Source organism: Girardinichthys multiradiatus, chromosome Y, assembly GCF_021462225.1.
Source record: "Girardinichthys multiradiatus isolate DD_20200921_A chromosome Y, DD_fGirMul_XY1, whole genome shotgun sequence".
Classification (NCBI taxonomy): Eukaryota; Metazoa; Chordata; class Actinopteri; order Cyprinodontiformes; family Goodeidae; genus Girardinichthys; species Girardinichthys multiradiatus.
Window position 1 is genome coordinate 16688352 of NC_061818.1, and position 14263 is coordinate 16702614.

Sequence of the window (14263 nt, forward strand, 5' to 3'; positions counted from 1 at the left end):
TCTGAGAAATTCTGTGTTGCTCTATCAGATAAAATCCGAAGAAAATACACTGAAGTGTGTGGTTATAACATGACAAAATGTGAAAACAGGGGTGTGAATACCTTTGCAAGGCACTTCACAGATTTGCCAATGTATTTTTATGTGTATACAGGTCCTTCTCAAAATATTAGCATATTGTGATAAAGTTCATTATTTTCCATAATGTAATGATGAAAATTTAACATTCATATATTTTAGATTCATTGCACACTAACTGAAATATTTCAGGTCTTTTATTGTCTTAATACGGATGATTTTGGCATACAGCTCATGAAAACCCAAAATTTCTATCTCACAAAATTAGCATATAATTAAAAGGGTCTCTAAACGAGCTATGAACCTAATCATCTGAATCAACGAGTTAACTCTAAACACCTGCAAAAGATTCCTGAGGCCTTTAAAACTCCCAGCCTGGTTCATCACTCAAAACCCCAATCATGGGTAAGACTGCCGACCTGACTGCTGTCCAGAAGGCCACTATTGACACCCTCAAGCAAGAGGGTAAGACACAGAAAGACATTTCTGAACGAATAGGCTGTTCCCAGAGTGCTGTATCAAGGCACCTCAGTGGGAAGTCTGTGGGAAGGAAAAAGTGTGGCAGAAAACGCTGCACAACAAGAAGAGGTGACCGGACCCTGAGGAAGATTGTGGAGAAGGGCCGATTCCAGACCTTGGGGGACCTGCGGAAGCAGTGGACTGAGTCTGGAGTAGAAACATCCAGAGCCACCGTGTACAGGCGTGTGCAGGAAATGGGCTACAGGTGCCGCATTCCCCAGGTCAAGCCACTTTTGAACCAGAAACAGCGGCAGAAGCACCTGACCTGGGCTACAGAGAAGCAGCACTGGACTGTTGCTCAGTCGTCCAAAGTACTTTTTTCAGATGAAAGCAAATTCTGCATGTCATTCGGAAATCAAGGTGCCAGAGTCTGGAGGAAGACTGGGGAGAAGGAAATGCCAAAATGCCAGAAGTCCAGTGTCAAGTACCCACAGTCAGTGATGGTCTGGGGTGCCGTGTCAGCTGCTTGTGTTGGTCCACTGTGTTTTATCAAGGGCAGGGTCAATGCAGCTAGCTATCAGGAGATTTTGGAGCACTTCATGCTTCCATCTGCTGAAAAGCTTTATGGAGATGAAGATTTCATTTTTCAGCATGACCTGGCACCTGCTCACAGTGCCAAAACCACTGGTAAATGGTTTACTGACCATGGTATCACTGTGCTCAATTGCCCTGCCAACTCTCCTGACCTGAACCCCATAGAGAATCTGTGGGATATTGTGAAGAGAACGTTGAGAGACTCAAGACCCAACACTCTGGATGAGCTAAAGGCCGCTATCGAAGCATCCTGGGCCTCCATAAGACCTCAGCAGTGCCACAGGCTGATTGCCTCCATGCCACGCCGCATTGAAGCAGTCATTTCTGCAAAAGGATTCCCGACCAAGTATTGAGTGCATAACTGTACATGATTATTTGAAGGTTGACGTTTTTTGTATTAAAAACACTTTTCTTTTATTGGTCGGATGAAATATGCAAATTTTGTGAGATAGGAATTTTGGGTTTTCATGAGCTGTATGCAAAAATCATCCGTATTAAGACAATAAAATACCTGAAATATTTCAGTTAGTGTGCAATGAATCTAAAATATATGAATGTTACATTTTCATCATTACATTATGGAAAATAATGAACTTTATCACAATATGCTAATATTTTGAGAAGGACCTGTAGTTCACTTATGTAAACAATTTTATGTTCTGATCTCATGACAAAGACGTGGAATGTTCTGTTTCTGGTGTAGTTGCCTGTATGCTCCAGTATAAGTATTTTAAATAGATGGTTAAAAAAGAAAAGAATTTGAAAGAAAATACATTTACTATAAACACAGTGATGCCCTCCCTCTAGTGTTATTGGGAGTAAGCTAAAATGACCAATAACATTTAAGGTTTTGACTTGGTTGAAGTCTCAAAGCTTTCACTTCTGGGTTTGACCCAAATAACAACTTATGTTTTCTTGCCTTGTTGCCAATGTAAAAATAAACCAGCTAAATTAAGTCTATTCCTAAGACATAGATCAAATGCTAAAGGTAAAATTAGCAAACATGGTTTTTGCCAGAGATTGAGTTACTTGGTGTTACATTCAAAGGATGTTTTACAGAAACCATATACCATGTCTAGAGATGCCAGTGACCACACTTACCCCCAGGGTGCTTTTGTCAATATTGGACTTCCTTCAAAAGTTACTGGCTGTTGTTGGTGTACTGCCTTATGATGTTCACAATAATTTCTGGGTGCTGGATCTCATATTGCTCCTTAAGTCTCTCTCAAATATGCCCAGACACCTGTTGCCTGAATTCACACCATTCTCCCAGCCAAGGCTAGCAATAGATACTGTGTGAATCAATCACCCCATGTCTCACCTCTTGAAGCTGAACTTTACACGCTGTCGTTCTTCTCAGTGCTCCATGGTTGATTGCTTTCTGGTATACATATTGCCAAGCTCTGTTCGGGAGTTCGAGATCTGTTTTGGTCCCCTGTCTGGTTTCCAGGTTGTTACCACGTCATCAGTAATGTATTTTATATAACTTTGATTGTATTTATGCTGTTTTATAGAACCGTCAAGTCAATGTTTATTTGTATAACACATGACGTACACAAAGCAACACGATGTGCTTTCAATGAAAAAAAGTGCAAATTCAAAAACGCACATTTGTTTCTTACACAAACCAAGATGGTAAAACTAACAAATCTGCAACATTCCCACAAACACATGTACACATGCACATGCACACACACACACACACACACACACACACACACACACACACACACACACACACACACCATCTGGACCATATAAAATTTAACTGTAATTACATCTCAAGGCAGGAAAGAATTAAACCAATCGGAAAATAGTTACTGGATATTTATTATTACAGATGGATGAATGTACAAAAAGGTGATTTATAAGGCAAACAAATAAGTCAAAAAGAAATTCCATCGCCAAAAACTTTTCTTCCTCACCTTCAGTGTCCACTCTGAAGGTTCTGAACAGATAACTGAGATAAAGATGCAGTTGAGTGGAAAAACCTTGACAACTCATGGCAGGGGAGATCATGTCTTCTAGACTGTTCAGATCATTGAACAGACACAGTAATCAATATCTTACACCCTCTGAGACCACATGCATACATCTTCCTCCCTGATCACATCTAGTTGTTTTTTTTCTGTCCCTTCTTCTTCTTGTTCCCTGTATCAGAACAATCATTCTCTATGTGCTGCAAAGACATGTAAATCATTCTTTATCTCCTCTACGTCTCCTGGTACAATTGAACTCTCAGGGAGTAGCCTGTTGGTTCCATTTTCTGCAGAGTCAGCCCTAAGATGTGTTGCCTTGCATCAAAATGCACCAGATGTAGGAGGCCTGATATCTTCTCAGGATGTGGAAGCAAATGTTCAAATATGTTTATTTTGGCTCAATGAACAGTTATTAAGAAGGTGTGTGATGTATATCAAGAGTTTGGTGAAAAGGCACATGTATTCACAAACAAAAAGAGATGAGAAATATTGACCAGACTAGAATTTATGTCAACGAGGAAGTAATTTCTCTCTTTAGTTGAATTTGTTTTTCTGTCTAGTGTGATGTCCTTCCTCTGTTACTAACCCCTGTCTGATCTCTGTGATATACACTTTCATGTATAGTTTCTATAACATTTCCATTCTCTCATTTTCTCTAGTTATTTCTACATCACATTGACTTTTCTCTCGCTATTCTTAACAAATGTCCTTCTTCCACTTCATACCCTGTAAATGTACTGACTCAAGTAATGCAAGAGTGGCATCAAGGACAAAGAAAACTCAACATTAGAGCTCTTTTCTCTATTACTGCCATTCACAAACAGGTGAACATTTGAGTTGGTCTTTTTTCCTCACCACACAGTTTTACATTTTTGCCCATTCCTTCCCCTGCATTTTTTAAGACATTTTGTGATCTAAGATGTGAATGGAAAATATGCAATTTTCTGTATAAATTATAAAATGTCAGTTGTTTGGGATAGAAAAGCAGTGGCAGATTGTACCTGAAACTTACACAGGGCCTACTCAATTAGCTAAAGGTGTTAAGGATTTAGGGAAACAATGACACAATTGCACTGGAGCGACTCCTACTGAGGCAATTTGACTTTTGCAGAAAGCCTTTGTTGCTATCCATTGCTCTTTATTAAACTTGAAACATGTTCTTAATACTGATAAAACCAAATTGATGTATTATTCCAGATCCAAGGGGCCTCAAAAGATCCCGTCACCATTGTCTTGTGGAGGAAAGGAAATGGAGCTGGTTCATACATATACATTTTCTGGGCATTCTGATTGATGACACCCTCACTTTTAAACACCATGTGGAAATTCTTGAAAAAAGCTGGCTTTTAATTTTTGAAACAAGTTGTATTTGTCATATGCAGCTTGAAAGCGGCTGGTTGGTGCCACTTTCATGTCTGTCTTGGACTATGGAGATCTTTTGTACATGACTACTTCTTCACAATGTCTCAGACTCAGTCTATATCTTGTCTCTGTTAACACACCATTGTGATTTATATTCACAGGTGGGATGGTCTGGTTTGGCTGCTTGAAATAATTCTCATTGGTTAATTATTGTTTACAAGGCATTACTTGGACTGCTTCCGGCCTATATCTGTCCTGCACTTACATTGAGAATTGTCGATTTGTATACCATTCATTCACACAATTTTCTGCTTCTTTCTGTCCCTTTTGCTCAGACTGATTTGGGCAAGAAAGCCTTTGTTCACTCATCTCCCTCCTCCTGGAACTTGTCTCAGAAAACTTTTAAATTAACTGAACTTATTTCACTAAGACCTTTTACTTCAAAACGAAAAGTTCTAGAGGCTGATTCAATAACAAGTATCTGTTTTTCATAATTTGTTTTTCATTTAACTACATAACTTTGTGTTTTATTTGTTGCTGCCTCTTGGCCAGGACTCCTTTTGAAAAAGAGGTTTTTAATCGCAGTGGGACTATTCCTGGTTAAATAAAGGTTAACAAAAAAAAATGTAGATTGCAACTCATACTTCTCATCTTACCCTTTCCTATGTATGTAGAAACTTAAAGGTTTCTAAAAATGTTGCATTTTAGATATTTCTTTTAATCTACACTGTAAAAAATACTTAGAGATTCTGTACCTTTTTGTCAGAGAAGAAATTGTGATCTTTAATAAGGGAAAACCAGTTAAAAGGACAGCTTCAGCATTGTTAGGCAGCTGTGGTGTAGGGAAATTATTTCCTACATTGCTTAAAAACACTTGCTTTGTTACTCTGTGGTGACTTCATTTTTTTTTTTTTTTTTTTTTATCAGATAACTAAAATACTGCAAATTCAAAAGTTGTAGAAGCTTCCTCCGTAGACATCCAGAAAGTTTAAATCACACTGACTGTAATGGAGTTTTTGTTTTGCAAGACAGATTTTATACAGATGAGGAATATTGGTAAACTAAACGTTTTTCAGGAAAATAAAATGGACCTGAGTAGATCTATTAACACCCCTGGTGACAACTTCTATGGCAAAGCAAACCCTGCTAAGGGGGTGATGACATCACATCTAAATCCTCTATGTATAGCCATCTTTATAAAGATTTATTTTTTACTGTAGACTTAAGATGGTAGACTAATGAATAAAATAATCTTCTTAAGCAGGAAACCAGAGAGATAAGAAAAAAACTTGCTGTTTTTATCTGTCCCTCTTGGTCCTCAAAGAGCTTTGCAATTTGTCTGCAGTATGCTGGCTTACCTGGACTCCAGTTCAAAAGACTCTATCTCATCTGCTTCCATGCCTTGTCTTGTCAGCATTGCTCTTTCATTTCCTCCAGGAAATTCAAGCTCAAACTCCACTTTATCTTTCTGGTTGATCCAAAGAATAATTTTCCTTTTTTCCAAATTATGTGACATGCAACCGAAAGTTTCACTTAAATCCTAGGCTAAAAAAGGTTAGAAGGTAGAAATGTGTGTGCTGATCCAAAATAGGACAAAGAAGAGAAGTTATGACTGGAAAGTATGGATATGTGTATTTGTTAACCTCTCTAAATTTAAGAAATATTTAGCTAGTTATAATGTAATATGATTAAATGCATGTAATACCTATAATAATAATAATAATAATAATAATAATAATAATAGATGCAAACACTCTTAAATAAATATTCAAAGCTAGAGGACATAATTAACCACTGGTCTGTTGATGGTTTGCATAACTGTAGAAAGCTGTCCAAGAGCAAATGTCTACAAATGAATTATGTTTGAAGTGTCTTCTTTGTCACATTCAAGGCACTGTTTAGAACAACATATAAATCTAAACTCTCCGATCTCCAAAATATGTTGATGAATGAGGTCTTATAAACCAAATGACGGCAATGTGAAGACAGGCCAGTAACTTCTGGCGATGGGACAACTGAAATCTGAATTTAAATCATGTCAAGACTTCGCACTTTGGGGAGACATGAAGTAAAGATTACTGGCACCTCTTCTTCACTGTAGTCTTTGTTGCCTTTTCTTTCCCTTCTGCTTCTACGTGCCTTATCAATCCCTAGATCCACCACTGAGATAACTCACAGGTACCTGGTCCATTTTTTTCCCCCACCTTTTGTTCTTTTATCTTCTCTCTTTAACCTTTATTGTTTGTTTGTCTTCCTAAAAACTTGTCATTTGAATATTCAGTCCCCTTCTTTCTCCCATTCCGTTTGCAATACTGGCCAGTTGACTCTAGATCAAACAAGCATTCCCATCAGGAACTAGAGAGATGAACTATACCAGCTAAAACATTCCAAGGCCATTATAAAAAAACAAAGAAGTTCTATCAAGTTTCTAATGTTCAAAGAAACAATTGCTGAGCTTTAGCATAGTTTGCAGCAAGACTGCGACGTTAATTGCACACTGCCTCCAATCTCAAGACAACCAAAGTAATCATCATGCTGTTCTAACAAGCCCAGTCTTCATGTGCCTCATTCCCTTTGAACATAGAGGAATGCACTGCACTCACTGCTGGAGAATGGTTTGTCTATATAAGGGGATTATTGCTTGACCAAAGGAAGTTGCAACTTATTCAGGCTTTTAGTTTCAGTCTAGTGTGTATCTGTCAGGTGTGCAAGAAGAGTCCTGGGGTTACATTCATAAAGGAGTAGAATAAAGACTGAGATGCAGCTAGATAGAGACTGAGTAGAGGGCAATGTGTCAGGGTGCTGGTGTGTGTGGAGACAATTGTCACAAGACGCAAACAAAAAAAGTAAGTACAATGTTATTTGTATTGCACCTTTCACAGATAAAATGACGAATCCCCATGGGTTTTAAACCATGTACATTGTGCTAATGTTAGTCTCCAATCTGCAGACCTTAGAGCTCTGGCAGCAGACTAGGACATGTCAATAAAGTATTGGGTGCCTGGCCATGCAGTGCCCTACAAGTTATAACAAGTATTTTAAAATGATATCTAAAATTAACTGGTAAACAGTGAAGCAATAAGACATGAGTGATATGTGCTCTCCTGTTTTTGCCTGTTAAAGGTCTTTCAACAGCATTCTGTATGGTCTGAAGGTGATGCACAGCAGATTTGTTAAAACAACTAAAGAGGCCAGTACAATTGTCCACATGAGAGAGTTTAGAAATATTTGTTAAATGGTTAAAGCATCAGTGAGCCAATTGCTTGGAGTGATGATCAAGAGACATGGAACTGTCAAAGATCACATCCAGATTTCTGCGCTGCTTCACACACATTAAGTAATGTTTCTGTTTTGTTAGTTCTCAGTTGTAAGCAGTTTTCATTTAACCATTTCTTAATCTCTAGGTAGAGTTGTCACTTGACAACTTAAAAAACTCAGAGGGTTTAAAAGGACAATAAAACTGTATGTCATCAGCATAGAGATTATAAGAAACATAATTAAATTGGTGTATGATTTGGCCTAAGGGAGTGATATACAGTTAAAACCGGGTTGGGCCAAGAACAGGTCCCTGGGTATATCACATGGTAGATCTGACGAATCAGACACTTGATTGTAAAGAATCACTAAAGGATCTCTCTGAAGGTAAGGAGGTAAACCATTGTAGAGCAACACTAGTAAATCTAAAATCTTTGCGTTTGGTAATCAGGATAACATGACCAACTCTGTTGAAAGCAGAGATAAGATCCAACAAAACCAAAACTGTGAACTCTCCTGGGTCAACTGCCATCAGAATGTCACGTGACTCTTAAAGTGGTTTCCGTTTAATGCATTTCATGAAAATCAGACTGGAAAATATCCAAAATATCGTTGCTCTTTATTAAAACAAATCCCAACAGAGGTGGGTATACCTCAACATAAAATGTAAACGTCTAACATGTCATGCCATCCCACTGTTCTTGAAGGGTGGCCCTGAGGTCATTGAGGTTCTGGGTACAGAGTAATGAGCCTCTAGACCGTGAACCAGTTGATCCCAGAGGTTCTCTATGGGATTCAGATCTGAAGAAAGTGCAAGCCACTCCATTCGAACTACCCCAGTCTCCAGCAACCATTCCCTGATGAAGCAACGTCGATTAGCTTAATTATGTTATTTAGGTGGTATGGGCTTGTCACTGTACCATTCACAAAGTGCAGAGAAGTTCTTTATAGACTAGACACACCTGCTCACACTCTTTTATATGTCTCTAACATTGTTGGCGGCCATCATTTAAGCCCAACATGAATCTTCTTTCATCAGAGAATAGTACTGAGGCCCACTGGTCCCTCGTCCAGCGTAATTGCTCCCTGGCCCATGCAAGACGCTGATGTCTATTCCTGGTGGTGTGGTCAGGTACCCTTGCAGGTCATCTACATTACAGACCACACTGATGCAAAAGGTTTGAAATAGTTTGAGGTGACACTTGGGTGCCTCTCGCCACCCTTAAATGTACCTGGAGTTGAGTGGCATTCATCATCTGGTTCTGCAGGGCAGTGCGTGGGTTTCCTCCGGGTACTCTGGCTTCCTCCCACAGTCCAAAAACATGACTGTTAGGTTAATTGGTTTCTCTAAAATGCACTTAGCTGTGTGCATGGTTGTTTCTCCTGTGTGTTGCCTTGCGATGGACTGGTGACCTGTCCAGGGTGTAGACTGCTGGAGATACACCAGCTGTCCCCCATACTGTACAAAAGAAGTGGGTATAGAAAATGGATAGATGGTTTGGATAGCTTTCTTTTTCAATGATAAATGAAATAATTTTAAAAAACATCCTTTTACAGACAAAATCTGGCACAGTTTTGGTGCATGATCTCAATGAAAACAAATACTTTTGAATGTACTGCAGGGTTGGAATTTTAAAGTCGTCTTTTCTAAAATAAAACTGTGTATACGATTCTTTGATGCAGCATAAAGCAGGCATTAAGGCATTAAGCAAAACATAAGGTGCATTGTGCGCAACATTTTAATAGCTAGCAGGCTGCGCTTGATACAGCCCAAGAAATTTTAAATGTATTTCACCTTCTTAAGATTAAAGACTTTTTATTGTCATTTTGCCCATATATGTGTGCAGTACATACAGAGGAACTGAAATGTAGTTTCTCTCTCACCATGGTGACATAGAGCATGCAGCATAATAGTACTCAAGATATAGTGAAAACAGATAGTAACTAAAAGCAAAACATTATACAAATCAACCTTTGTTAAAAAACATGTTACATTAAGTAAAAAGAACATAAAACTGTGTAATCAAGTGTGTTTGAAGGCACATGCAGGCTACCTCAGTACAATTCTGCAACAATTATGCAATCTGATGTCTATTATTACAAAATGAAAAACCATATAGTCCATTGATGTGTTAAAGTGATAATGTCCATTTGGTTCCTGAGGTTAGGCAAGGATAGTGTTGAGCATCCTGACAGCCTGGTGAATGAATGTGTCCCTCAGTCTGCTGGTCCTGGTCCTGGCCCAAAGACTCTGTAGTCTCTTCCTTCCTAGCATCTAATATCTTGTAATTGGATGTTAGAGAAGGAGTTAGAATGTCTGGTGTGTTTTTTTTAGATGTATGACGCATGTAGTAAAATAGTGTTGTTCCTCCTCCATCTGTTGCTGAGCACTGCCGGTCAGCTGGCTCAAATAAGTTATTACACTTTTCATTTTACAGAAAAATATGACTTACTTGCAACTATTAAATAATTTGTTGGATATTTATACCAAATTTGTGCTTAATTCTATGTATCAAAATAACAAGTAGTATACACTATATTGGCAAAAGTGTTTTTCTGTCTATTTTCACATATACATAAATTTTGATGACATCCTATTCCTGAGGAATAAGGTTCAAGTTGATGGACACACCATTGCCAGCAAAACCAACTTTAACTATTCTATAAACAACTTCCACTAGGTTTAGGAGTGTGTTCATGGTTAAATGAGAAAAGTAGAATAGCAGCCTCCACTCTAATTCATCCCAAAGGTCCTCAAGAAGGTTGAAGGTCAGAACTCTGAGCTGGCCAGTCAAGCTTCTCCACACCAAACGTTATACACCCACAGCCATGGAAGTGATACTTGAATTCATTGATTTGGTGGTGTGACCCAATACTGTTGGCAACAAAGTGTATGATATTGAAAACATTAATATTATTGTGGTAATTAATATACAGGGGTTGGACAATGAAACTGAAAAACCTGTCATATTAGTGTGGGAGGTTTCATGGCTAAATTGGACCAGCCTGGTAGCCAGTCTTCATTGATTGCACATTGCACCAGTAAGAACAGAGTGTGAAGGTTCAATTAGCAGGGTAAGAGCACAGTTTTGCTCAAAATATTGTAATGCACGCAACATTATGGGTGACATAACAGAGTTCAAAAGAGGACAAATTGTTGGTGCACGTCTTTCTGGCGCATCTGTGACCAAGACAGCAAGTCTTGATGTATCAAGAGCCACAATATTCAGGGTAATGTCAGCATACCACCAAGAAGAACGAACCACATCCAACAGGATTAACTGTGGACGCAAGAGGAAGCTGTCTGAAATGGATGTTCGGGTGCTAACCCGGATTGTATCCAAAAAACATAAAACCACGGCTGCCCAAATCATGGCAGAATTAAATGTGCACCTCAACTCTCCTGTTTCCACCAGAACTGTCCGTCGGGAGCTCCACAGGGTCAATATACACGGCCGGGCTGCTATGGCCAAACATTTGGTCACTCATGCCAATGCCAAACGTCGGTTTCAATGGTGCAAGGAACGCAAATCTTGGGCTGTGGACAATGTGAAACATGTATTGTTCTCTGATGAGTCCACCTTTATTGTTTTCCCCAAATCCGAGAGACTTACAGTGTGGAGAAGCCCCAAAGAAGCGTACTACCCAGACTGTTGCATGCCCAGAGTGAAGCATGGGGGTGGATCAGTGATGGTTTGGGCTGCCATATCATGGCATTTCCTTGGCCCAATACTTGTGCTAGATGGGCACGTCATTGCCAAGGACTACTGAACCATTCTTGAGGACCATGTGCATCCAATGGTTCAAACATTGCATCCTGAAGGCGGTGCCGTGTATCAGGATGACAATGCACCAATACACACAGCAAGACTGGTGAAAGATTGGTTTGATGAACATGAAAGTGAAGTTGAACATCTCCCATGGCCTGCACAGTCACCAGATCTAAATATTACTGAGCCACTTTGGGGTGTTTTGGAGGAGCGAGTCAGGAAACGTTTTCCTCCACCAGTATCATGTAGTGACCTGGCCACTATCCTGCAAGAAGAATGGCTTAAAATCCCTCTGACCACTGTGCAGGACTTGTATATGTCATTCCCAAGACGAATTGACGCTGTATTGGCCGCAAAAGGAGGCCCTACACCATACTAATAAATTATTGTGGTCTAAAACCAGGTGTTTCAGTTTCATTGTCCAACCCCTGTATTTGGTTATTTCTCTAAATAAAAGCAATTAGATAATATTATTTATATCTCTTTTACATTTTTGTGTTAACACCATAATACCCAATAACATAAGGTTGTCATAATGTGGGAATCTCACAATATTTCACTGCTAAATGGCTGACTGAAGAAATTTTGCTTTGTCCTCTTGTTATATGCAAACACCTTTCACAACAATTGATTTAAAAATTTTATTCCAGAGACCATCAGCAGTTTTAGTTCAAACATTCAGCTCATCTTAACATTCCTTTTTTTTACTTTGAATTTGAGGGGACATAAAAAAGAAGATAGATAGCAAGGTCTCATCATTTTTTACTCATATTACAAAGTGCCTTAAAGGAAAAATGTTTGATGGAAATTAAAAGTGAAAATTAAAAGTTAAGGAGAACATGGTGTGAGAGAATGGAGAAGAAAATAGGGGAGATCAGAACCGAGGAAGAACAGAGGACAAAGCAAGGTCCCATGGGTGGGTGGCGTGAGAAAATAAAAAGAGAAATCAAGTAGCTACAAGCAGAGGAGGAGGGGCAAAATAAATCTGTCTGGAATGAGGGGTTGGGTTAGACGATTATTAATAGTAATATTTGATTAGCATGAGTCAGGATAGAATGTGACACGGCTAGGCCCGGCATTGGAACATCACGACAGGGAGCCCATTTTTCATCCCAAAATAGTTTGACGGAACATGTATAAAACACAAAAGGCAGAGCCTCTGATCTTTCACTGGATGCCCCAGCTGCACTGACCCAACCCCTGTCCCACATCCAAAAACCATCACCAACCAGTAGCAAGGTAAGAATCAAAGAGCATGATATTTGTGTTAAAATGTAATGTCCTGGATAGAAGAATTTGTTTTAAGTTTTATAATATTAAACTAAAGCAGGTAATATTTTTAACTATAAAGAAGTATAGGAAAATCCAGGTGCTCATATAGAAGGCTTATATTTACATATTAAAGAGGTTTTAAGAGAGTGTAGCAAGTGATTAACATAAAAGTCTTTAGAGAGATGTCTAAAAATGCAATTTAGCCTCTTTTACACGCTCCTTCATTAAAGCAGATCAGATTAAGATACAGCGACAGTATATCAACAAAATAATTACTTTGTGATAACAGCAGTCTGATAGTAAATGTTTGTGTGTTATTATTTTCAAGGACATAATTTAATCACACCTTTTTTGATTGAAAAAGAGTCTCACATCACATCTCCTGTGTTTAAATGCTGATAGAGATAAAACAATAAATAACCATGGTTGTTTCAATGATTTAATGCATTTAATTCACACAGTAGAGTAAACCTTGAACATTCATGGTCAGAATAACACGCAGTCTCACTTGATGCATAGAGGAGCATCATTAGTGTTTGAATGCTACGTTTGTTCCACTTGTTTGTGTATGAACTTAACAGAATCTTTAATTTGTTTAGTAATATTGTATTTATTATTTGGTGTTTACTCGTCGTACTCGTACACGTCATCTTCCGCTTTAACCAGGACCGGATTGCGGGGGCAGCAGACTCAGCAGAGACGCCCAGACGTCCCTCTCCCCAGACACTTGGGGGGGGAGCCCAAGGCGTTCCCAGGTCAGCCGAGAGACATAGTCCTTCCAGTGTGTCCTGGGTCATCCCCTGGGCCTCCTCCCGGTGGGACGTGCCTGGAACACCTACCGAGGAATTCGTCCAGGAGGCATCCGGTATAGATGCCCGAGCCACCTCAACTGGCTCCTCTCGATGTGGAGGAGCAGTGACTCTACTCCGAGCCCCTCCCAGATGGCCAAGCTCCCATTCTATCTCTAAGGGAGTGCTCAGCCACTCTGCAGAGGAAGCTCATTTCAGCCGCTTGTATCCGGGATCTCGTGATCGACCAGTAAATCGAGAGCTTCGCTTTTCAGCTCAGCTCTCTCTTCACCACAACGGACCGGCACAGCGCCCCCATTACTGCAGCAGCCGCACCGATTCATCTGTCGATCTCCTGCTCCATTCTTCTCTCACTCGTGAACAAGACCCCAAGATACTTAAATCCTGCACTTGAGGCAGGAACTCCCCTCCAACCTGAAGAGGACAAGCCACCCTTTTCAGGTCGAGAACCATGGCCTCGGACTTGGAGAAGCTGATCCTCATCCCCAGCCGCTTCACACTCGGCTGAGAACTGCCCCAGCGCATGCTGTAGGTCTTGGCCAGAGGGGGCCAGCAGGACCACGTCATCTGCAAAAAGAAGAGACAAAATCCACTGGTTCCCAAACCAGACCCCCTCCGATCCTTGGGTGCGCCTAGAAATCCTGTCCATAAAAGTTATGAACGGGACAGGTGACAAAGGGCAGCCCTG

At 39.8% G+C, this 14263-nt stretch overlaps 1 protein-coding gene across 4 annotated transcripts in view; it reads left to right on the forward strand.

Moving 5' to 3' along the window:
• LOC124863930 (parvalbumin-7-like) overlaps window positions 1–14263 on the forward strand; it is an 89870-nt gene that overhangs the window by 59818 nt on the left and 15789 nt on the right. The window contains exon 1 of one of the 4 annotated variants that reach the window (XM_047358498.1): window positions 12584–12733. The exons of the other annotated variants lie outside the window; for them this stretch is intronic. The gene's annotated coding sequence lies outside the window, so the exon portion shown is untranslated. Of the gene's footprint in view, window positions 1–12583; window positions 12734–14263 lie in introns of those variants that run through there. 4 annotated transcript variants of the gene reach the window in all.